Genomic DNA, 25,500 nt, shown 5'->3' with positions numbered 1-25,500 from the left:
AGCACTGAATCCCAGTGTTATACAGTGACAGACCTGGTACCCACCAGTACTGTACCCCAGTGTTATACAGTAATAGACCTGTCCCTACTAGTACTGTACCCCAGTGTGATACATTGATAGACCTGTACCCACCAGTACTGTACCGCAGTGTTATACAGTGACAAAACTGTACCCACCATTTCTGTACCCCACTGTTATACAGTGACAGACCTGTACCCACCAGTACTGTATCCCAGTGTTATACAGTGACAGACCTGTACCCACCAGTACTATACCCCAGTGTTATACAGTGACAAACCTGGACCCATCAGTTCTGTACCCCAGTGTTATACAGTGACAGACTTGTATCCACCAGTACTGTACCCCAGTGTTATAGTGACAGACCTGTGCCCACCAGTTCTGTACCAGTGTTATACAGTGACAGACCTGTACCCACCAGTACTGTATCCCAGTGTAATACGTGACAGACCTGTACCCACCAGTACTGTACCTCAGTGTTATACAGTGACAGACCTGTACCCACCATTACTGTACCCGTGTAAAACAGTGACAGACATTAACCCACCAGTGCTGTATCCCAGTGTAATACAGTGACTGACCTGTCCCCACCAGTGCTGTACCCCAGTGTAATAGTGACAGACCTGTCCCCACCAGTACTGTACCCCAATGGTATACAGTGACAGACCTGTACCCACCAGTACTGTACCCGTGTAAAACAGTGACAGACCTGTCCCCACCAGTACTGTACCCCAATGGTATACAGTGACAGACCTGTACCCACCAGTACTGTACCCCAATGTTATACAGTGACAAACCTGTACCCACCATTTCTGTACCCCACTGTAAAACAGTGACAGACATTAACCCACCAGTGCTGTATCCCAGTGTAATACAGTGACTGACCTGTCCCCACCAGTGCTGTACCCCAGTGTAATAGTGACAGACCTGTACCCACCAGCACAGTACCCCAGTGTTATAGTGACAGATCTGTGCCCAACATTTCTGTACCAGTGTTATACAGTGACAGACCTGTCCCTACCAGTACTGTACACCAGTGTTATACAGTGACAGACCTGTGCCCACCAGTTCTGTACCCCAGTGTTATACAGTGACAGACCTGTACCCAGCAGTTCAGTACCAGTGTTATACAGTGACAGACTTCTAACCACCAATACTGTACCCCAGTGTTATACAGTGACTGGTCTGTACCCACCAGCACAGTAGCCCAGTGTTATAGTGACAGATCTGTGCCCAACATTTCTGTACCAGTGTTATACAGTGACAGACCTGTCCCTACCAGTACTGTACACCAGTGTTATACAGTGATAGACCTGTACCCACCAGTACTGTATCGCAGTGTTATACAGTGACAAACCTGTACCCACCATTTCTGTACCCCACTGTTATACAGTGACAGACCTGTACCCACCAGTACTTTACCCCAGTGTTATACAATAACAGACCTGTACCCACCAGTACTGCACCCCAGTGTTATACAGTGACAGACCTGTACACACCAGTACTGTACCCGCATTATTCAGTGACAGACCTGTCCCCACCAGTACTGTACCCCAGTCTTATACAGTGACTGGACTGTGCCCACCAGCACAGTACCCCAGTGTTATACAGTGACAGACATGTACCCACCAGCACTGAATACCAGTGTAATATAGTGACGGACCTGTACCCACCAGTAGTGTACCCCAGTGTTATACAGTGACAGACCTGTAACCACCAATACTGTACCCCAGTGTTATACAGTGACAGGCTTGTATCCACCAGTACTGTACCCCAGTGTTATAGTGACAGATCTGTGCCCAACAGTTCTGTACCAGTGTTATACAGTGACAGACCTGTCCCTACCAGTACTGTACACCAGTGTTATACAGTGATAGACCTGTACCCACCAGTACTGTATCGCAGTGTTATACAGTGACAAACCTGTACCCACCATTTCTGTACCCCACTGTTATACAGTGACAGACCTGTACCCACCAGTACTGTATCCCAGTGTTATACAGTGACAGACCTGTAACCACCAATACTGTACCCCAGTGTTATAGTGACAGATCTGTGCCCAACAGTTCTGTACCAATGTTATACAGTGACAGACCTGTACCCACCAGTACTGTATCCCAGTGTTATACAGTGACAGACCTGTGCCCACCAGTTCTGTACCCCAGTGTTATACAGTGACAGACCTGTACCCAACAGTACTGTATCCCAGTGCAACACAATGACAGACCTGTCCCCACCAGTACTGTACCCCAATGGTATACAGTGACAGACCTGTACCCACCACTACTGTACCCGTGTAAAACCGTGACAGACCTGAACCCACCAGTGCTGTATCGCAGTGTAATACAGTGACAGACCTGTCCCCACCAGTGCTGTACCCCAGTGGAATAATGACAGACCTGTCCCCACCAGTACTGAACCCCAATGGTATACAGTGACAGACCTGTACCCACCAGTGCTGTACCCCAGTGTTATACAGTGACAGACCTGTACCCACCAGTACTGTCCCAAGCGAAATATAATGACAGACCTGTACCCACCATTACTGTACCCGTGTAAAACAGTGACAGACCTGATCCCACCAGTGCTGTAGCCCAGTGTAATACAGTGACAGACCTGTCCCCACCAGTACTGTACCCCAGTGTAATAGTGACAGACCTGTCCCCACCAGTACTGTACCCAAATGGTATACAGTGACAGACCTGTACACACCTGTACTGTACCCCAGTGTAATACAATGACGGACCTGTACCCACCAGTACTGTATCCCAGTGTAATACAGTGACAGACCTGTACCCACCAGTAGTGTATCCCAGTGTAATACAGTGACAGACCTGAACCCACCAGTACTGTGTCCCAGTGTAATACAGTGACAGACCTGTCACCACCAGTACTGTACCCCAGTGTAATAGTGACAGCCCTGTCCCCACCAGTACTGTACCCCAAAGGTACACAGTGACAGACCTGTACCCACCAGTACTGTACCCCAATGTTATACAGTGACAAACCTGTACAGTCCGGTACTGTACCCCAGTGTTATACAGTGATAGACCTGTACACACCAGTACTGTACCCCAGTGTTATACAGTGACAGACCTGTACGCACCAGTAATGTACCCCAGTGTTATACAGTGAGAGACCTGTACCCACCAGTATTGTACCCCAGTGTTATAGTGACAGACCTGTACCCACTAGTACTGTACCCCAGTGTTATACAGTGACAAACCTGTACCCACCAGTTCTGTACCCCAATGTTATACAGTGACATACCTGTACCCACCAGTACTGTACCCCCGCGGTATACAGTGACATACCTGTACCCACCAGTACTGTGTCCCAGTGTAATAGTGACAGACCTGTACCCACCAGTGCTGTATCCCAGTGTAATAGTGACAGACCTGTACACACCAGTACTGTACCCCAGTGCAATAGTGACAGACCTCTACCCACCAGTAATGTAACCCCATGTTATGCAGTGACAGACCTGTCCCCACCAGTACTGTACCCCAGTGTTATAGTGACAGATCTGTGCCCACCAGTACTGTATCCTAGTGCAATACAGTGACAGACCTGTACCCACCAGTTCTGTATCCCAGTGGAATACAATGACAGAACTGTACCCATCTTCTGTACCCCAGTGTTATACAGTGACAGACCTGTCCCCACCAGTACTGTACCCCATTGTTATACGGTGACACACTTGTACCCACCAGTACTGTACCCCGGTGTTGTATAGTGACAGACCTGTACCATCCAGTACTGTACCCTAGTGTTATACAGAGACAGACCTGTACCCACCAGTACTGTACCCCAGTGTTATGCAGTGACAGTACTGTACCCCAGTGTAATACAGTGACAGACCTGTACCCATCAGTAATGTTATCCCGTGTTATGCAGTGACAGACCTGTACCCACCAGTACTGTATTCCAATGTAATGCAGTGACAGACCTGTACCCAGCAGTGCTGTATCCAAGTGTAATACAGTGACAGACCTGTACCCCAGTGTTATTCAGTGACAGACCTGTACCCACCAGTAGTGTAACCCAGTGTTATACAGTGACAGACCTGTACCCACCAGTACTGTACCCGTTATACAGTGACAAACTTGTCCCCACCAGTACTGTACCCCAGTGTACTACAGTGACAGACGTGTACCCACCATTACTGTATCCCAGTGTAATGAAGTGACAGACCTGTACCCACCAGTACTGTATCCCAGTGTAATGCAGTGACAGACCTGTACCCACCAGTACTGTATCCCAGTGTAATAAAGTGACAGACCTGTACCCATCTGTGCTGTATCCCAGTGTAATAGTGACAGACCTGTAACCTCCAGTACTGTACCCCACTGTTATACAGTTGCAGACCTGTACCCACCAGTACTGAAACCCAGTGTAATGCAGTGACAGACCTGTACCCACCAGTACTGTATCCCAGTGTTATACAGTGACAGACCAGTACACACCAGTACTGTATCCCAGTGTAATAGTGACAGACCTGTCCCCACCAGTACTGTACCCCAGTGTTATACAGTGACTGGACTGTACCCACCAGCACAGTACCCCAGTGTTATACAGTGACAGACCTGTACCCACCAGTACTGAAACCCAGTGTAATACAGTGACAGATCTGTACCAACCAGCACTGAATCCCAGTGTTATACAGTGACAGACCTGGTACCCACCAGTACTGTACCCCAGTGTTATACAGTGATAGACCTGTCCCTACTAGTACTGTACCCCAGTGTGATACATTGATAGACCTGTACCCACCAGTACTGTACCGCAGTGTTATACAGTGACAAAACTGTACCCACCATTTCTGTACCCCACTGTTATACAGTGACAGACCTGTACCCACCAGTACTGTATCCCAGTGTTATACAGTGACAGACCTGTACCCACCAGTACTATACCCCAGTGTTATACAGTGACAAACCTGGACCCATCAGTTCTGTACCCCAGTGTTATACAGTGACAGACTTGTATCCACCAGTACTGTACCCCAGTGTTATAGTGACAGACCTGTGCCCACCAGTTCTGTACCAGTGTTATACAGTGACAGACCTGTACCCACCAGTACTGTATCCCAGTGTAATACGTGACAGACCTGTACCCACCAGTACTGTACCTCAGTGTTATACAGTGACAGACCTGTACCCACCATTACTGTACCCGTGTAAAACAGTGACAGACATTAACCCACCAGTGCTGTATCCCAGTGTAATACAGTGACTGACCTGTCCCCACCAGTGCTGTACCCCAGTGTAATAGTGACAGACCTGTCCCCACCAGTACTGTACCCCAATGGTATATAGTGACAGACCTGTACCCACCAGTACTGTACCCGTGTAAAACAGTGACAGACCTGTCCCCACCAGTACTGTACCCCAATGGTATACAGTGACAGACCTGTACCCACCAGTACTGTACCCCAATGTTATACAGTGACAGACCTGTACCCACCATTACTGTACCCGTGTAAAACAGTGACAGACCTGAACCCACCAGTGCTGTATCCCAGTGTAATACAGTGACAGACCTGTCCCCACCAGTGCTGTACCCCAGTGTAATAGTGACAGACCTGTCCCCACCAGTACTGTACCCCAATGGTATACAGTGACAGACCTGTACCCACCAGTGCTGTACCCCAGTGTTATACAGTGACAGACCTGTACCCACCAGTACTGTACCCCAGCGTAATACAGTGACAGACCTGTACCCACCATTACTGTACCCGTGTAAAACAGTGACAGACCTGAACCCACCAGTGCTGTATCCCAGTGTAATAGTGACAGACCTGTCCCCACCAGTACTGTACCCCAATGGTATACAGTGACAGACCTGTACCCACCAGTACTGTACCCCAATGTTACACAGTGACAGACCTGTACACACCAGTACTGTACCCGTGCTATACAGTGAGAGACCTGTACACACCAGTACTGTACCCCAGTGTAATACAGTGACGGACCTGTACCCACCAGTACTGTATCCCAGTGTAATACAGTGACAGACCTGTACCCACCAGTACTGTACCCCAGTGTAATACAGTGACAGACGTGTACCCACCATTACTGTATCCCAGTGTAATGAAGTGACAGACCTGTACCCACCAGTACTGTATCCCAGTGTAATACAGTGACAGACCTGTACCCACCAGTACTGTATCCCAGTGTAATGAAGTGACAGACCTGTACCCACCAGTACTGTATCCCAGTGTAATAAAGTGACAGACCTGTACCCATCTGTGCTGTATCCCAGTGTAATAGTGACAGACCTGTAACCTCCAGTACTGTACCCCACTGTTATACAGTTGCAGACCTGTACCCACCAGTACTGAAACCCAGTGTAATGCAGTGACAGACCTGTACCCACCAGTACTGTATCCCAGTGTTATACAGTGACAGACCAGTACACACCAGTACTGTATCCCAGTGTAATAGTGACAGACCTGTCCCCACCAGTACTGTACCCCAGTGTTATACAGTGACTGGACTGTACCCACCAGCACAGTACCCCAGTGTTATACAGTGACAGACCTGTACCCACCAGTACTGAAACCCAGTGTAATACAGTGACAGATCTGTACCAACCAGCACTGAATCCCAGTGTTATACAGTGACAGACCTGGTACCCACCAGTACTGTACCCCAGTGTTATACAGTGATAGACCTGTCCCTACTAGTACTGTACCCCAGTGTGATACATTGATAGACCTGTACCCACCAGTACTGTACCGCAGTGTTATACAGTGACAAAACTGTACCCACCATTTCTGTACCCCACTGTTATACAGTGACAGACCTGTACCCACCAGTACTGTATCCCAGTGTTATACAGTGACAGACCTGTACCCACCAGTACTATACCCCAGTGTTATACAGTGACAAACCTGGACCCATCAGTTCTGTACCCCAGTGTTATACAGTGACAGACTTGTATCCACCAGTACTGTACCCCAGTGTTATAGTGACAGACCTGTGCCCACCAGTTCTGTACCAGTGTTATACAGTGACAGACCTGTACCCACCAGTACTGTATCCCAGTGTAATACGTGACAGACCTGTACCCACCAGTACTGTACCTCAGTGTTATACAGTGACAGACCTGTACCCACCATTACTGTACCCGTGTAAAACAGTGACAGACATTAACCCACCAGTGCAGTATCCCAGTGTAATACAGTGACAGACCTGTCCCCACCAGTGCTGTACCCCAGTGTAATAGTGACAGACCTGTCCCCACCAGTACTGTACCCCAATGGTATACAGTGACAGACCTGTACCCACCAGTACTGTATCGCAGTGTTATACCGTGACAAAACTGTACCCACCATTTCTGTACCCCACTGTTATACAGTGATAGACCTGTCCCTACCAGTACTGTACCCCAGTGTTATACAGTGACAGACCTGTACCCACCAGTACTGTACCCCAGTGTTATACAGTGATAGACCTGTACCCACCAGTACTGTATCGCAGTGTTATACCGTGACAAAACTGTACCCACCATTTCTGTACCCCACTGTTATACAGTGACAGACCTGAACCCACCAGTGCTGTATCCCAGTGTAATACAGTGACAGACCTGTCACCACCAGTACTGTACCCCAAAGGTATACAGTGACAGACCTGTACCCACCAGTACTGTACCCCAATGTTATACAGTGACAGACCTGTACACACCAGTACTGTACCGTGCTATACAGTGAGAGACCTGTACACACCAGTACTGTACCCCAGTGTAATACAGTGACGGACCTGTACCCACCAGTACTGTATCCCAGTGTTATTCAGTGACAGACCTGTACCCACCAGTAGTGTACCCCAGTGTTATACAGTGACAGACCTGTCCCCACCAGTACTGTACCCCAGTGTTATACAGTGACAGACCTGTACACTCCGGTACTGTACCCCAGTGTTATACAGTGACAGACCCGTACACACCAGTACTGTACCCCAGTGTTATACAGTGACAGACCTGTACAGTCCGGTACTGTACCCCAGTGTTATACAGTGATAGACCTGTACCCACCAGTACTGTACCCCAGTGTTATACAGTGACAGACCTATACGCACCAGTAATGTACCTCAGTGTTATACTGTGAGAGACCTGTACCCACCAGTATTGTACCCCAGTGTTATAGTGACAGACCTGTACCCACCAGTACTGTACCCCAATATTATACAGTGACAGACCTGTACCCACCAGTACTGTACCCGTGTAAAACAGTGACAGACCTGAACCCACCAGTGCTGTATCCCAGTGTAATACAGTGACAGACCTGTACCCACCAGTCATGCACCCCAGTGTTATACAGTAACAGACCTGTACCCACCAGTACTGCACCCCAGTGTTATGCAGTGACAGACCTGTACACACCAGTGCTGTATCCCAGTGTAATACAGTGACAGACCTGTACCCACCAGTACTGCACCCCAGTGTTATACAGTGACAGACCTGTACACACCAGTACTGTATCCCAGTGTAATAGTGACAGACCTGTCCCCACCAGTACTGTACCCCAGTGTTATACAGTGACTGGTCTGTACCCACCAGCACAGTACCCCAGTGTTATACAGTGACAGACATGTACCCACCAGCACTGAATACCAGTGTAATATAGTGACGGACCTGTCCCCACCAGTAGTGTACCCCAGTGTTATACAGTGACAGACCTGTACCCAGCAGTTCAGTACCAGTGTTATACAGTGACAGACTTGTAACCACCAATACTGTACCCCAGTGTTATACAGTGACAGGCTTGTATCCACCAGTATTGTACCCCAGTGTTATAGTGACAGATCTGTACCCAACAGTTCTGTACCAGTGTTATACAGTGACAAACCTGTACCCACCAGTACTGTACCCAGTGTTATACAGTGACAGACCTGTATCCACCAGCACTGTACCCCAATGTTATACAGTGACAGACCTGTACCCACCAGTGCTGTACCCCAGTGTTATACAGTGACAGACCTGTACCCACCAGTACTTTACCCCAGTGTTATACAATAACAGACCTGTACCCACCAGTCATGTACCCCAGTGTTATACAGTGACAGACCTGTACCCACCAGTACTTCACCCCAGTGTTATACAGTGACAGACCTGTACACACCAGTACTGTATCCCAGTGTAATAGTGACAGACCTGTCCCCACCAGTACTGTACCCCAGTGTTATACAGTGACTGGACTGTGCCCACCAGCACAGTACCCCAGTGTTATACAGTGACAGACATGTACCCACCAGCACTGAATACCAGTGTAATATAGTGACGGACCTGTACCCACCAGTAGTGTACCCCAGTGTTATACAGTGACAGACCTGTACCCAGCAGTTCTGTACCAGTGTTATACAGTGACAGACTTGTAACCACCAATACTGTACCCCAGTGTTATATAGTGACAGGCTTGTATCCACCAGTACTGTACCCCAGTGTTATAGTGACAGATCTGTGCCCAACAGTTCTGTACCAGTGTTATACAGTGACAGACTTGTATCCACCAGTACTGTACCCAAATGTTATACAGTGACAGACCTGTACCCACCAGTGCTGTATCCCAGTGTAATGCAGTGACAGACCTGTACCCACCAGTACTGTATCCCAGTGTAATAAAGTGACAGACCTGTACCCACCAGTACTGTATCCCAGTGTTATACAGTGACAGACTTGTATCCACCAGTACTGTACCCAAATGTTATACAGTGACAGACCTGTACCCACCAGTGCTGTACCCCAGTGTTATACAGTGACAGACCTGTACGCACCAGTACTGTACCCGTGCTATACAGTGACAGACCTCTACCCACCAGTACTGTACCTGTGTTATACAGTGACAGAACTATACCCAGCATATTGTACCGAAGTGTTATACAGTAACAGACCAGTGCCCACCAGTACTGTATCCCAGTGTTGTTCAGTGACAGACCTGTACCCACTCGTAATGTTAGCCCGTGTTATTCAGTGACAGACCTGTCCCCACGAGTACTGTACCCCAGTGTAATACAGTGACAGATCTGTACCCAGCTTTACTGTACCTCAGTGTTATACAATGACAGACTTGTATCCACCAGTACTGTCCCCCAATGTTAGACAGTGACAGACCTGTACCCACCAGTGCTGTATCCCAGTGTAATGCAGTGACAGACCTGTACCCACCAGTACTGTATCCCAGTGTAATAAAGTGACAGACCTGTACCCACCAGTACTGTATCCCAGTGTAATAAAGTGACAGACCTGTACCCATCTGTGCTGTATCCCAGTGTAATAGTGACAGACCTGTAACCTCCAGTACTGTACCCCACTGTTATACAGTTGCAGACATGTACCCACCAGTACCGTACCCCAGTGTTATACAGTGACAGACCTGTACCCACCAGTACTTTACCCCAGTGTTATACAGTGACTGGACTGTACCCACCAGCACAGTACCCCAGTGTTATACAGTGACAGACCTGTACCCACCAGTACTGAAACCCAGTGTAATACAGTGACAGATCTGTACCAACCAGCACTGAATCCCAGTGTTATACAGTGACAGACCTGGTACCCACCAGTACTGTACCCCAGTGTTATACAGTAATAGACCTGTCCCTACTAGTACTGTACCCCAGTGTGATATATTGATAGACCTGTACCCACCAGTACTGTACCGCAGTGTTATACAGTGACAAAACTGTACCCACCATTTCTGTACCCCACTGTTATACAGTGACAGACCTGTACCCACCAGTACTGTATCCCAGTGTTATACAGTGACAGGCCTGTACCCACCAGTACTGTACCCCAGTGTTATACAGTGACAAACCTGGACCCATCAGTTCTGTACCCCAGTGTTATACAGTGACAGACCTGTACCCACCAGTACTGTATCCCAGTGTAATACGTGACAGACCTGTACCCACCAGTACTGTACCCCAGTGTTATACAGTGACAGACCTGTACCCACCATTACTGTACCCGTGTAAAACAGTGACAGACATTAACCCACCAGTGCTGTATCCCAGTGTAATACAGTGACAGGCCTGTCCCCACCAGTGCTGTACCCCAGTGTAATAGTGACAGACCTGTCCCCACCAGTACTGTACCCCAATGGTATACAGTGACAGACCTGTACCCACCAGTACTGTACCCGTGTAAAACAGTGACAGACCTGTCCCCACCAGTACTGTACCCCAATGGTATACAGTGACAGACCTGTACCCACCAGTACTGTACCCCAATGTTATACAGTGACAGACCTGTACACACCAGTACTGTACCCGTGCTATACAGTGAGAGACCTGTACACACCAGTACTGTACGCCAGTGTAATACAGTGACGGACCTGTACCCACCAGTACTGTATCCCAGTGTAATACAGTGACAGACCTGTACCCACCAGTACTGTATCCCAGTATAATACAGTGACAGACCTGTACCCACCAGTACTGTACCCCAGTGCTATACAGTGACAGACCTGTACCCACCAGTACTGTACCCCAGTGTTATACAGTGACAGACTTGTCCCCACCAGTACTGTACCCCAGTGTAATACAGTGACAGACCTGTACCCACCAGTGCTGTATCCCAGTGTAATACAGTGACATACCTGTACCCACCATTACTGCCCCCATGTAAAACAGTGACAGACCTGAACCAACCAGTACTGTACCCCAATGGTATAGAGTGACAGACCTGTACCCACCAGTGCTGTACCCCAGTGTTATACAGTGACAGCCCTGTACCCACCAGTACTGTACCCCAGTGTTATAGTGACAGACCTGTACCCACCATTACTGTACCCGTGTAATACAGTGACAGACCAGTACCCACCAGTACTGTACCCCAGTGTAATACAGTGACAGACCTGTCACCACCAGTACTGTACCCCAGTGTAATAGTGACAGCCCTGTCCCCACCAGTACTGTACCCCAAAGGTAGACAGTGACAGACCGTACCCACCAGTACTGTACCCCACTGTTATACAGTGACAGACCTCTACACTCCGGTACTGTACTCCAGTGTTATACAGTGACAGACCCGTACACACCAGTACTGTACCCCAGTGTTATACAGTGACAGACCTGTACGCACCAGTAATGTACCCCAGTGTTATACAGTGAGAGACCTGTACCAACCAGTATTGTACCCCAGTGTTAGTGACAGACCTGTACTCACCAGTACTGTACCCCAATGTTATACAGTGACAGACCTGTACCCACCAGTACTGTACCCCAATGTTATACAGTGACAGACATTGACCCACCAGTACTGTACCCCAATGTTATACAGTGACAGACCTGTACCCACCAGTACTGTACCCCAATGTTATACAGTGACAGACCTGTACGCACCAGTACTGTACCTGTGTTATACAGTGACAGACCAACACCCAGCATATTGTACCCAAGTGTTATACAGTAACAGAACAGTGCCCACCATTTCTCTACCCCACTGTTATACAGTGACAGACCTGGACCGACCAGTACTGAAACCCAGTGTAATACAGTGACAGATCTGTACCCACGAGCACTGAATCCCAGTGTTATACAATGACAGACCTGTACCCACCAGTACTGTACCCCAGTGTTATACAGTGATAGACCTGTCCCTACCAGTACTGTACCCCAGTGTTATACAGTGATAGACCTGTACCCACCAGTACTGTATCGCAGTGTTATACAGTGACAAAACTGTACCCACCATTTCTGTACCCCACTGTTATACAGTGACAGACCTGTACCCACCAGTACTGTATCCCAGTGTTATACAGTGACAGACTTGTATCCTCCAGTACTGTACCCCAGTGTTATAGTGACAGGCCTGTACCCACCAGTACTGTACCCCAGTGTTATTCAGTGACAGACCTGTATCCACCAGTACTGTACCCCAGTGTTATTCAGTGACAGACCTGTATCCACCAGTACTGTAGCCAGTGTTATACAGTGACAGACCTGTACCCACCATTACTGTACCCCAATGGTATACAGTGACAGACCTGTCCCCACCAATGCCGTACCCCAGTGTAATAGTGACAGACCTGTACCCACCATTACTGTACCCGTGTAAAACAGTGACAGACCTGAACCCACCAGTACTGTACCCCAGTGTAATAGTGACAGACCTGTACCCACCAGTACTGTACCCCAGTGTTATTCAGTGACAGACCTGTATCCACCAGTAGTGTACCCCAGTGTTATACAGTGACAGACCTGTACCCACCATCACTGTACCCCAATGGTATACAGTGACAGACCTGTCCCCACCAGTGCTGTATCCCAGTGTAACACAGTGACAGACCTGTACCCACCAGTACTGTACCCCAGTGTAATAGTGACAGACCTGTCCCATCCAGTACTGTACCCCAATGGTATACAGTGACAGACCAGTACCCACCAGTACTGTACCCCAATGTTATACAGTGACAGGCCTGTACACACCAGTACTGTACCCGTGCTATACTGTGAGAGACCTGTACACACCAGTACTGTACCCCAGTGTAATATAATGATGGACCTGTACCCACCAGTACTGTATCCCATTGTAATACAGTGACAGACCTGTACCCACCAGTACTGTACCCCAGTGTTATTCAGTGACAGACCTGTACCCACCAGTAGTTTACCCCAGTGTTATACAGTGACAGACCTGTACCCACCAGTGCTGTACCCCAATGTTATACAGTGACAGACCTCTACACTCCGGTACTGTACCCCAGTGTTATACAGTGACAGACCTTTACCCAGCAGTACTGTACCCCAATGTTATACAGTGACAGACCTGTACCCACCAGTAATGTACCCCAATGTTATACAGTGACAGACCTGTACCCACCAGTACTGTACCTGTGTTATACAGTGACAGACCTATACCCAGCATATTGTACCCAAGTATTATACAGTAACAGACCAGTGCCCACCAGTACTGTATCCCAGTGTTATACAGTGACAGACCTGTACCCACTCGTAATGTTAGCCCGTGTTATGCAGTGATAGACCTGTCCCTACCAGTACTGTACCCCAGTGTTATACAGTGACAGACCTGTACCCACCAGTACTGAAACCCAGTGTAATGCAGTGACAGATCTGTACCCACCAGCACTGAATCCCAGTGTAATACAGTGACATACCTGTCCACACCAGTACTGTACCCCAGTGTTATACAGTGACTGGACTGTACCCACCAGCACAGTACCCCAGTGTTATACAGTGACAGACCTGGACCGACCAGTACTGAAACCCAGTGAAATACAGTGACAGATCTGTACCCACGAGCACTGAATCCCAGTGTTATACAGTGACAGACCTGTACCCATCAGTACTGTACCCCAGTGTTATACAGTGATAGACCTGTCCCTACCAGTACTGTACCCCAGTGTTATACAGTGACAGACCTGTACCCACCAGTACTGTACCCCAGTGTTATACAGTGATAGACCTGTACCCACCAGTACTGTATCGCAGTGTTATACCGTGACAAAACTGTACCCACCATTTCTGTACCCCACTGTTATACAGTGACAGACCTGTACCCACCAGTACTGTACCCCAGTGTTATACAGTGACAAACCTGGACCCATCAGTTCTGTACCCCAGTGTTATACAGTGACAGACTTGTATCCACCAGTACTGTACCCCAGTGTTATAGTGACAGACCTGTACCCACCAGTACTGTACCCCAGTGTTATTCAGTGACAGACCTGTATCCACCAGTAGTGTACCCCAGTGTTATACAGTGACAGACCTGTACCCACCATTACTGCACCCGTGTAAAACAGTGACAGACCTGAACCCACCAGTGCTGAATCCCAGTGTTATACAATGACAGACCTGTACCCACCAGTACTGTACCCCAGTGTTATACAGTGATAGACCTGTCCCTACCAGTACTGTACCCCAGTGTTATACAGTGATAGACCAGTACCCGCCAGTGCTGTATCGCAGTGTTATACAGTGACAAAACTGTACCCGCCATTTCTGTACCCCACTGTTATACAGTGACAGACCTGTACCCACCAGTACTGTATCCCAGTGTTATACAGTGACAGACTTGTATCCTCCAGTACTGTACCCCAGTGTTATAGTGACAGGCCTGTACCCACCAGTACTGTACCCCAGTGTTATTCAGTGACAGACCTGTATCCACCAGTACTGTACCCCAGTGTTATTCAGTGACATACCTGTATCCACCAGTACTGTAGCCAGTGTTATACAGTGACAGACCTGTACCCATCAGTTCTGTACCCCAGTGTTATACAGTGACAGACTTGTATCCACCAGTACTGTACCCCAGTGTTATAGTGACAGACCTGTGCCCACCAGTTCTGTACCAGTGTTATACAGTGACAGACCTGTACCCACCAGTACTGTATCCCAGTGTAATACGTGACAGATCTGTACCTACCAGTATTGTACCCCCGTGTTATACAGTGACAGACCTGTAACCACAAGTACTGTACCCAAGTTTTATACAGTGACTGGACTGTACCCACCAGCACAGTACCCCAGTGTTATACAGTGACAGACCTGTACCCACGAGTACTGTACCCCAGTGTAATACAGTGACAGAACTGTACCCAGCTTTACTGTACCCCTGTGTTATACAGTGACAGACTTGTATCCACCAGTACTGTACCCCAATGTTATACAGTGACAGACCTGTACCCACCAGTGCTGTATCCCAGTGTAATATAGTGACAGACCTGTACCCACCAGTACTGTATCCCAGTGTAATGCAGTGACAGACCTGTACCCACTAGTACTGTATCCCAGTGTAATAAAGTGAGAGACCTGTACCCACCAATGCTGTATCCCAGTGTAATAGTGACAGACCTTTAACCTCCAGTACTGTACCCCAGTGTTATACAGTGACAGAACTGTACCCACCAGTAATGTACCCCAGTGTTATACAATAACAGACCTGTACCCACCAGTACTGTACACCAGTGTTATACAGTGACAGACCTGTACACACCAGTACTGTATCCCAGTGTAGTAGTGACAGACCTGTCCCCACAAGTACTGTACCCCAGTGTTATACAGTGACTGGACTGTACCCACCAGCACAGTACCCCAGTGTTATACAGTAACAGACCTGTACCCACCAGTACTGAAACCCAGTGTAATACAGTGACAGATCTGTTCCCACCAGCACTGAATCCCAGTGTTGTACAGTGACAAACCTGGACCCATCAGTTCTGTACCCCAGTGTTATACAGTGACAGACCTGTACCCACCAGTACTGTATCCCAGTGTGATAGTGACAGACCTGTCCCCACCAGTACTGTACCCCAATGTTATACAGTGACAGACGTGTACACACCAGTACTGTACCCGTGCTATACAGTGAGAGACCTGTACACACCAGTACTGTACCCCAGTGTAATAGTGACGGACCTGTACCCACCAGTACTGTATCCCAGTGTAATACAGTGACAGACCTGTACTCACCAGTACTGTACCCCAGTGTTATTCAGTGACAGATCTGTACCCACCAGTAGTGTACCCCAGTGTTATACAGTGACAGACTTGTCCACACCAGTACTGTACCCCAGTGTAATAGTGACAGACCTGTACACACCAGTAGTGTATCCCAGTGTAATACAGTGACAGACCGGTACCCACCAATGCTGTATCCCAGTGTAATACAGTGACAGACCTGTACCCACCATTACTGCCCCCGTGTAAAACAGTGACAGACCTGAACCCACCAGTACTGTACCCCAATGGTATAGAGTGACAGACCTGTACCCACCAGTGCTGTACCCCAGTGTTATACAGTGACAGCCCTGTACCCACCAGTACTGTACCCCAGTGTAATAGTGACAGACCTGTACCCATCATTTCTGTACCCGTGTAAAACAGTGACAGACCTGAACCCACCAGTGCTGTATCCCAGTGTAATACAGTGACAGACCTGTCACCACCAGTACTGTACCCCAAAGGTATACAGTGACAGACCTGTACCCACCAGTACTGTACCCCAATGTTATACAGTGACAGACCTGTACACACCAGTACTGTACCGTGCTATACAGTGAGAGACCTGTACACACCAGTACTGTACCCCAGTGTAATACAGTGACGGACCTGTACCCACCAGTACTGTATCCCAGTGTTATTCAGTGACAGACCTGTACCCACCAGTAGTGTACCCCAGTGTTATACAGTGACAGACCTGTCCCCACCAGTACTGTACCCCAGTGTTATACAGTGACAGACCTGTACACTCCGGTACTGTACCCCAGTGTTATACAGTGACAGACCCGTACACACCAGTACTGTACCCCAGTGTTATACAGTGACAGACCTGTACAGTCCGGTACTGTACCCCAGTGTTATACAGTGATAGACCTGTACCCACCAGTACTGTACCCCAGTGTTATACAGTGACAGACCTATACGCACCAGTAATGTACCTCAGTGTTATACTGTGAGAGACCTGTACCCACCAGTATTGTACCCCAGTGTTATAGTGACAGACCTGTACCCACCAGTACTGTACCCCAATATTATACAGTGACAGACCTGTACCCACCAGTACTGTACCCCAATGTTATACAGTGACAGACCATTACCCACCAGTACTGTACCCCAATGTTATACAGTGACAGACCTGTACGCACCAGTACTGTACCCGTGCAATACAGTGACAGACCTGTACCCACCAGTACTGTACCTGTGTTATACAGTGACAGACCTATACCTAGCATTTGTACCCCAGTGTTATACAGTAACAGACCAGTGCCCACCAGTATTATACCCCCGTGTTATACAGTGACAGACCTGTCCCCACCAGTACTGTACCCCAGTGTTATACAGTGACATACCTGTACCCACTAGTAATGTAACCCCATGTTATGCAGTGACAGACCTGTCCCCACCAGTACTGTACCCCAGTGTTATAGTGACAGATCTGTGCCCACCAGTACTGTATCCTAGTGCAATACAGTGACAGACCTGTACCCACCAGTGTTGTATCCCAGTGTAATACAGTGACAGACCAGTACCCACCAGTACTGTATCCCAGTGTAATGCAGTGACAGACCTGTACCCACCAGTACTGTACCCCAGTGTAATAGCGACAGACCTGCCCCACCAGTACTGTACCCCAGTGTTATACAGTGACAGACCAGTACCCACCTGTACTGTATCCCAGTGTTATACAGTGACAGACCTGTACCACCAGTACTGTACCCTCGTGTTATACAGAGACAGACCTGTACCCACCAGTCCACTACACTAGTGTAATACAGTGACAGACCTGTACCCACCAATAATGTTATCCCGTGTTATGCAGTGACAGACCTGTCCGCACCAGTACTGTATCCCAGTGTTATACAGTGACAGACCTGTACCCACCAGTACTGTACCACAGTGTAATACAGTGACAGACCTGTACCCACCAGTACTGTACCCCAGTGTTATACAGTGACAGACCTGTACCCACCAGTACTGTACCCCAGTGTTATACAGTGACAGACCTGTACCCAGCTTTACTGTACCCCAGTGTTATACAGTGACAGACTTGTATCCACCAGTACTGTACCCCAATGTTATACAGTGACATACCTATACCCACCAGTACTGTATCCCAGTGTAATATCGTGACAGACCTGCACCCACAAGTGCTGTATCCCAGTGTAATGCAGTGACAGACCTGTACCCACCATTACTGTACCCGTGTAAAACACAGACCTGAAGGCACCAGTGCTGTATCCCAGTGTAATACAGTGACAGACCTGTCCCCACCAGTACTGTACCCCAGTGTAATAGTGACAGATCTGTCCCCACCTGTACTGTACCCCAATGGTATACAGTGACATACCTATACCCACCAGTACTGTACCCCAGTGTTATACAGTGGCACACCTGTACACACCAGCACAGTACCCAGGTGTTATACAGTGACAGACCTGTACCCACCAGTACTGGATCCCAGTGTAATACAGTGACGGACCTGTACCCACCAGTGCTGTATCCCAGTGTAATACAGTGACAGACCTGTACCCACCAGTACTGTATCCCAGTGTAATACAGTGACAGACCTGAAGCCACCAGTGCTGTATCCCAGTTTAATAGTGACAGACCTGTACCCACCTGTACGGTACCCTTGTGGTATACAGTGACAGACCTGTACCCACCAGTACTGTACCCCAATGGTATACAGTGACAGACCTGTACCCACCAGTACTGTACCCCCGTGTTATATAGTGACAGACCTGTACCCACCGGTACTGTACCCCAGTGTTATAAAGTGACAGACCTGTACCCACCAGTAGTGTACCCCAGTGTTATACAGTGACAGACCTCTCCCCACCAGTACTGTAACCCCAGTGTTATACAGTGACAGACCTGTCCCCATCAGTACTGTACCCCAATGTTATAAAGTGACAGACCTGTACCCACCGGTATTGTACCCGTGTTATACAGTGACAGACCTGTACCCACCAGTACTGTACCCCAATGTTATACAGTGAGAAACCTGTACCCACCAGAACTGCACCCCAGTGTTATACAGTGACAGACCTGTGCCCACCAGTACTGTACCCCAATGGTATACAGTGACAGACCTGTACCCACCAGTACTGTACCCCAGTGTTACACAGTGACAGACCTGTACCCACCAGTACTGTACCCCAGTGTTATACAGTGACAGACCTGTTCCCACCAATCATATACCCCAGTGTTATAGACTGACAGACCTGTACTCACCAGTGCTGTATCCCAGTGCAATTCAGTGACAGACCTGTACCCACCAGTTCTGCACCCCAGTGTTATACAGTGACCGACCTGTACCCACCAGTTCTGTACCCCAGTGTTATACAGTGACAGACCTGTACCCACCAGTACTGTATCCCAGTGCAATTCAGTGACAGACCTGTACCCACCAGTGCTGTATCCCAGTGTAATACAGTGACAGACAAGTACCCACCAGTCCTGTACCCCAGTGTCGTAGTGACAGACCTGTCCCCACGAGTGCTGTATCCCTGTGGAATACAGTGACAGACCTGTACCCACCAGTATTTTACCCCGGTATTATAGTGACAGACCTGTTCCCTCCAGTACTGTACCCCTGTGTCACACAGTGACAGACCTGTACCCACCATACTGTACCCCAGTGTTATGCAGTGACAAACCTGTACCCACCATTTCTGTACCCCACTGTTATACAGTGACAGACCTGCATCCACCAGTGCTGTATCCCAGTGTTAAAGTGACAGACCTGTACCCACCAGTGCTGTACCCCAGTGTAATACAGTGACAGACTTGTACCCACCAGCAATTTAACCCCGTGTTATGCAGTGACAGGCCTGTCCCCACCAGTACTGTACCCCAATGGGAGATAGTGACAGACCTGCACCCACCAGTACTGTCCCCCAGTGTAATAGTGACAGACATGTACCCACCAGTACTGTATCCCAGTGTAATACAGTGACAGACCTGTACCCACCAGTGCTGTATCCCAGTGTAATAGTGACAGGCCTGAATCCACCTGTACAGTATCCCAGTGTAATGCATTGACAGACCTGTACCCACCGGAGTTCTATCCCAGTGTAATACAGTGACAGACCTGTACCCACCATTACTGTACCCGTGTAAAACAGTAACAGACCTGAAGCCACCAGTGCTGTATCCCAGTGTAATACAGTGACTGACCTGTACCCACCAGTACTGTACCCTTATGGTATACAGTGACAGACCTGTACCCACCAGTACTGTACCCCAATGGTATACAGTGACAGACCTGTACATACCAGTACTGTACCCCAGTGTTATACAGTGACAGACCTGTACCCACCGGTACTGTACCCCAGTGTTATACAGTGACAGACCTGTCCCCACCAGTACTGTACCCCAGTGTACTACAGTGACAGACGTGTACCCACCATTACTGTATCCCAGTGTAATGAAGTGACAGACCTGTACCCACCAGTACTGTATCCCAGTGTAATACAGTGACAGACCTGTACCCACCAGTACTGTATCCCAGTGTAATGCAGTGACAGACCTGTACCCACCAGTACTGTATCCCAGTGTAATAAAGTGACAGACCTGTACCCATCTGTGCTGTATCCCAGTGTAATAGTGACAGACCTGTAACCTCCAGTACTGTACCCCACTGTTATACAGTTGCAGACCTGTACCCACCAGTACTGTATCCCAGTGTTATACAGTGACAGACCAGTACACACCAGTACTGTATCCCAGTGTAATAGTGACAGACCTGTCCCCACCAGTACTGTACCCCAGTGTTATACAGTGACTGGACTGTACCCACCAGCACAGTACCCCAGTGTTATACAGTGACAGACCTGTACCCACCAGTACTGAAACCCAGTGTAATACAGTGACAGATCTGTACCAACCAGCACTGAATCCCAGTGTTATACAGTGACAGACCTGGTACCCACCAGTACTGTACCCCAGTGTTATACAGTGATAGACCTGTCCCTACTAGTACTGTACCCCAGTGTGATACATTGATAGACCTGTACCCACCAGTACTGTACCGCAGTGTTATACAGTGACAAAACTGTACCCACCATTTCTGTACCCCACTGTTATACAGTGACAGACCTGTACCCACCAGTACTGTATCCCAGTGTTATACAGTGACAGACCTGTACCCACCAGTACTATACCCCAGTGTTATACAGTGACAAACCTGGACCCATCAGTTCTGTACCCCAGTGTTATACAGTGACAGACTTGTATCCACCAGTACTGTACCCCAGTGTTATAGTGACAGACCTGTGCCCACCAGTTCTGTACCAGTGTTATACAGTGACAGACCTGTACCCACCAGTACTGTATCCCAGTGTAATACGTGACAGACCTGTACCCACCAGTACTGTACCTCAGTGTTATACAGTGACAGACCTGTACCCACCATTACTGTACCCGTGTAAAACAGTGACAGACATTAACCCACCAGTGCTGTATCCCAGTGTAATACAGTGACTGACCTGTCCCCACCAGTGCTGTACCCCAGTGTAATAGTGACAGACCTGTCCCCACCAGTACTGTACCCCAATGGTATACAGTGACAGACCTGTACCCACCAGTACTGTACCCGTGTAAAACAGTGACAGACCTGTCCCCACCAGTACTGTACCCCAATGGTATACAGTGACAGACCTGTACCCACCAGTACTGTACCCCAATGTTATACAGTGACAGACCTGTACACACCAGTACTGTACCCGTGCTATACAGTGAGAGACCTGTACACACCAGTACTGTACCCCAGTGTAATACAGTGACAGACCTGTACCCACCAGTACTGTATCCCAGTGTAATACAGTGACAGACCTGTACCCACCAGTACTGCACCCCAGTGTTATACAGTGACAGACCTGTACCCACCAGTACTGTACCCCAGTGTTATACAGTGACAGACGTGTACCCACCATTACTGTACCCGTGTAAAACAGTGACAGACCTGAACCCACCAGTGCTGTATCCCAGTGTAATACAGTGACAGACCTGTCCCCACCAGTGCTGTACCCCAGTGTAATAGTGACAGACCTGTCCCCACCAGTACTGTACCCCAATGGTATACAGTGACAGACCTGTACCCACCAGTGCTGTATCCCAGTGTTATACAGTGACAAACCTGTACCCACCAGTACTGTACCCCAGCGTAATACAGTGACAGACCTGTACCCACCATTACTGTACCCGTGTAAAACAGTGACAGACCTGAACCCACCAGTGCTGTATCCCAGTGTAATAGTGACAGACCTGTCCCCACCAGTACTGTACCCCAATGGTATACAGTGACAGACCTGTACCCACCTGTACTGTACCCCAATGTTACACAGTGACAGACCTGTACACACCAGTACTGTACCCGTGCTATACAGTGAGAGACCTGTACACACCAGTACTGTACCCCAGTGTAATACAGTGACGGACCTGTACCCACCAGTACTGTATCCCAGTGTAATACAGTGACAGACCTGTATCCACCAGTACTGTACCCCAGTGTAATACAGTGACAGACCTGTACCCACCATTACTGCCCCCGTGTAAAACAGTGACAGACCTGAACCCACCAGTACTGTACCCCAATGGTATAGAGTGACAGACCTGTGCCCACCAGTGCTGTATCCCAGTGGAATACAGTGACAGACCTGTACCCTCCAGTACTGTACCCCAGTGTTACACAGTGACAGACCTGTACCCAGCATACTGTACCCCAGTGTTATACATTGACAAACCTTTACCCACCATTTCTGTACCCCACTGTTATACAGTGACAGACCTGCACCCACCAGTGCTGTATCCCAGTGTTATAGTGACAGACCTGTACCCACCAGTGTTGTACCCCAGTGTAATAGTGACAGACTTGTACCCACCAGCAATTTAACCCCGTGTTATGCAGTGACAGGCCTGTCCCCACCAGTACTGTATCCCAATGGGAGACAGTGACAGACCTGCACCCACCAGTACTGTCCCCCAGTGTAATAGTGACAGACATGTACCCACCAGTACTGTATCCCAGTGTAATACAGTGACAGACCTGTACCCACCAGTGCTGTATCCCAGTGTAATAGTGACAGACCTGTACCCACCAGTACTGTATCCCAGTGTAATACAGTGACAGACCTGTAGCCACCAGTGCTGTATTCCAGTGTAATACAGTGACAGACCTGTACCCACCAGTACTGTACCCTTATGGTATACAGTGACAGACCTGTACCCACCAGTACTGTACCCCAATGGTATACAGTGACATACCTGTACACGCCGGTACTGTACCCCAGTGTTATACAGTGACAGACCTGTACCCACCAGTAGTGTACCCCAGTGTTATACAGTGACAGACCTGTACCCACCAGTAGTGTACCCCAGTGTTACAGTGACAGATCTGTACCCACCAGTACTGTGCACCAGTGTTATACAGTGACAGACCTGTATCCACCAGTACTGTACCCCAGTGTTATACAGTGAGATATTTTTACTCAGCAGTACTGTACCAGTGTTATACAATGACAGATCTGTACCCACCAGTTCTGTACCCCAGTGTTATACAGTGACAGACCTGTACCCACCAGTAGTGTATCCCAGTGTAATACAGTGACAAACCTGTATCCACCAGTCCTGTACCCCAGTGTTATACAGTGACAGACCTGTACACACCAGTACTGTGCCCCAATGTTATACAGTGACAGACCTGTACCCACTAGTACTGTACCCCAGTGTTATACAGTGACAGACCTGTACCCACCAGTCGTGTACCCCAGTGTTATACAGTGACAGACCTCTCCCCACTAGTACTGTACCCCAGTGTTATACAGTGACAGACCTGTCCCCACCAGTACTGTACCCCAATGTTATACAGTGACAGACATGTACCCACCAGTATTGTACCCGTGTTATACAGTGACAGACCTGTACCCACCAGTAGTGTACCCCAATGTTATAGTGAGAAACCTGTACCCATCAGAACTGTGCCCCAGTGTTATACAGTGACAGACCTGTCCCCACCAGTACTGTACCCCAATGGTATGCAGTGACAGACCTGTACCCACCAGTACTGTACCCCAGTGTTATACAGTGAGATATTTTTACTCAGCAGTACTGTACCAGTGTTATACAGTGACAGACCTGTACCCACCAGTACTGTACCCCAATGGTATACAGTGGCAGACCTGTACCCACCAGTGCTGTATCCCAGTGTCGTAGTGACAGACCTGTACCCACCAGTGCTGTATCCCTGTCGAATACTGTGACAGACCTGTACCCACCAGTACTTTACCCCGGTGTTATAGTGACAGACCTGTACCCTCCAGTACTGTACCCCAGTGTTACACAGTGACATACCTGTACCCACCATACTGTACCCCAGTGTTATACAGTGACAAAACTTTACCCACCATTTCTGTACCCACTGTTATACAGTGACAGACCTGCACCCACCAGTGCTGTATCCCAGTGTTATAGTGACAGACCTGTACCCACCAGTGCTGTGCCACAGTGTAATATAGTGACAGACTTGTACCCACCAGCAATGTAACCCCGTGTTATGCAGTGACAAGCCTGTCCCCACCAGTACTGTACCCCAATGGGAGACAGTGACAGACCTGCACCCAACAGTACTGTCCCCCAGTGTAATAGTGACAGACATGTACCCACCAGTACTGTATCCCAGTGTAATACAGAGACAGACCTGCACCCACCAGTGCTGTATCCCAGTGTAATAGTGACAGACCTGAACCCACCTGTACTGTATCCCAGTGTAATTCATTGACAGACCTGTACCCACCAGTACTGTATCCCAGTGTTATACAGTGACAGACCTGTACCCACCAGTACTGTACACCAGTGTTATACAGTGACAGACCTGTACCCACCAGTAGTGTACCCCAGTGTTATACAGTGACAGACCTGTACCCACCAGTTGTGTACCCCAGTGTTACAGTGACAGATCTGTACCCACCAGTACTGTGCACCAGTGTTATACAGTGACAGACCTGTATCCACC

The sequence above is a fragment of the Pristiophorus japonicus genome, unplaced genomic scaffold, assembly GCF_044704955.1.
Source record: "Pristiophorus japonicus isolate sPriJap1 unplaced genomic scaffold, sPriJap1.hap1 HAP1_SCAFFOLD_412, whole genome shotgun sequence".
Taxonomy (NCBI): Eukaryota; Metazoa; Chordata; class Chondrichthyes; family Pristiophoridae; genus Pristiophorus; species Pristiophorus japonicus.
This window is presented reverse-complemented; position numbering follows the sequence as displayed.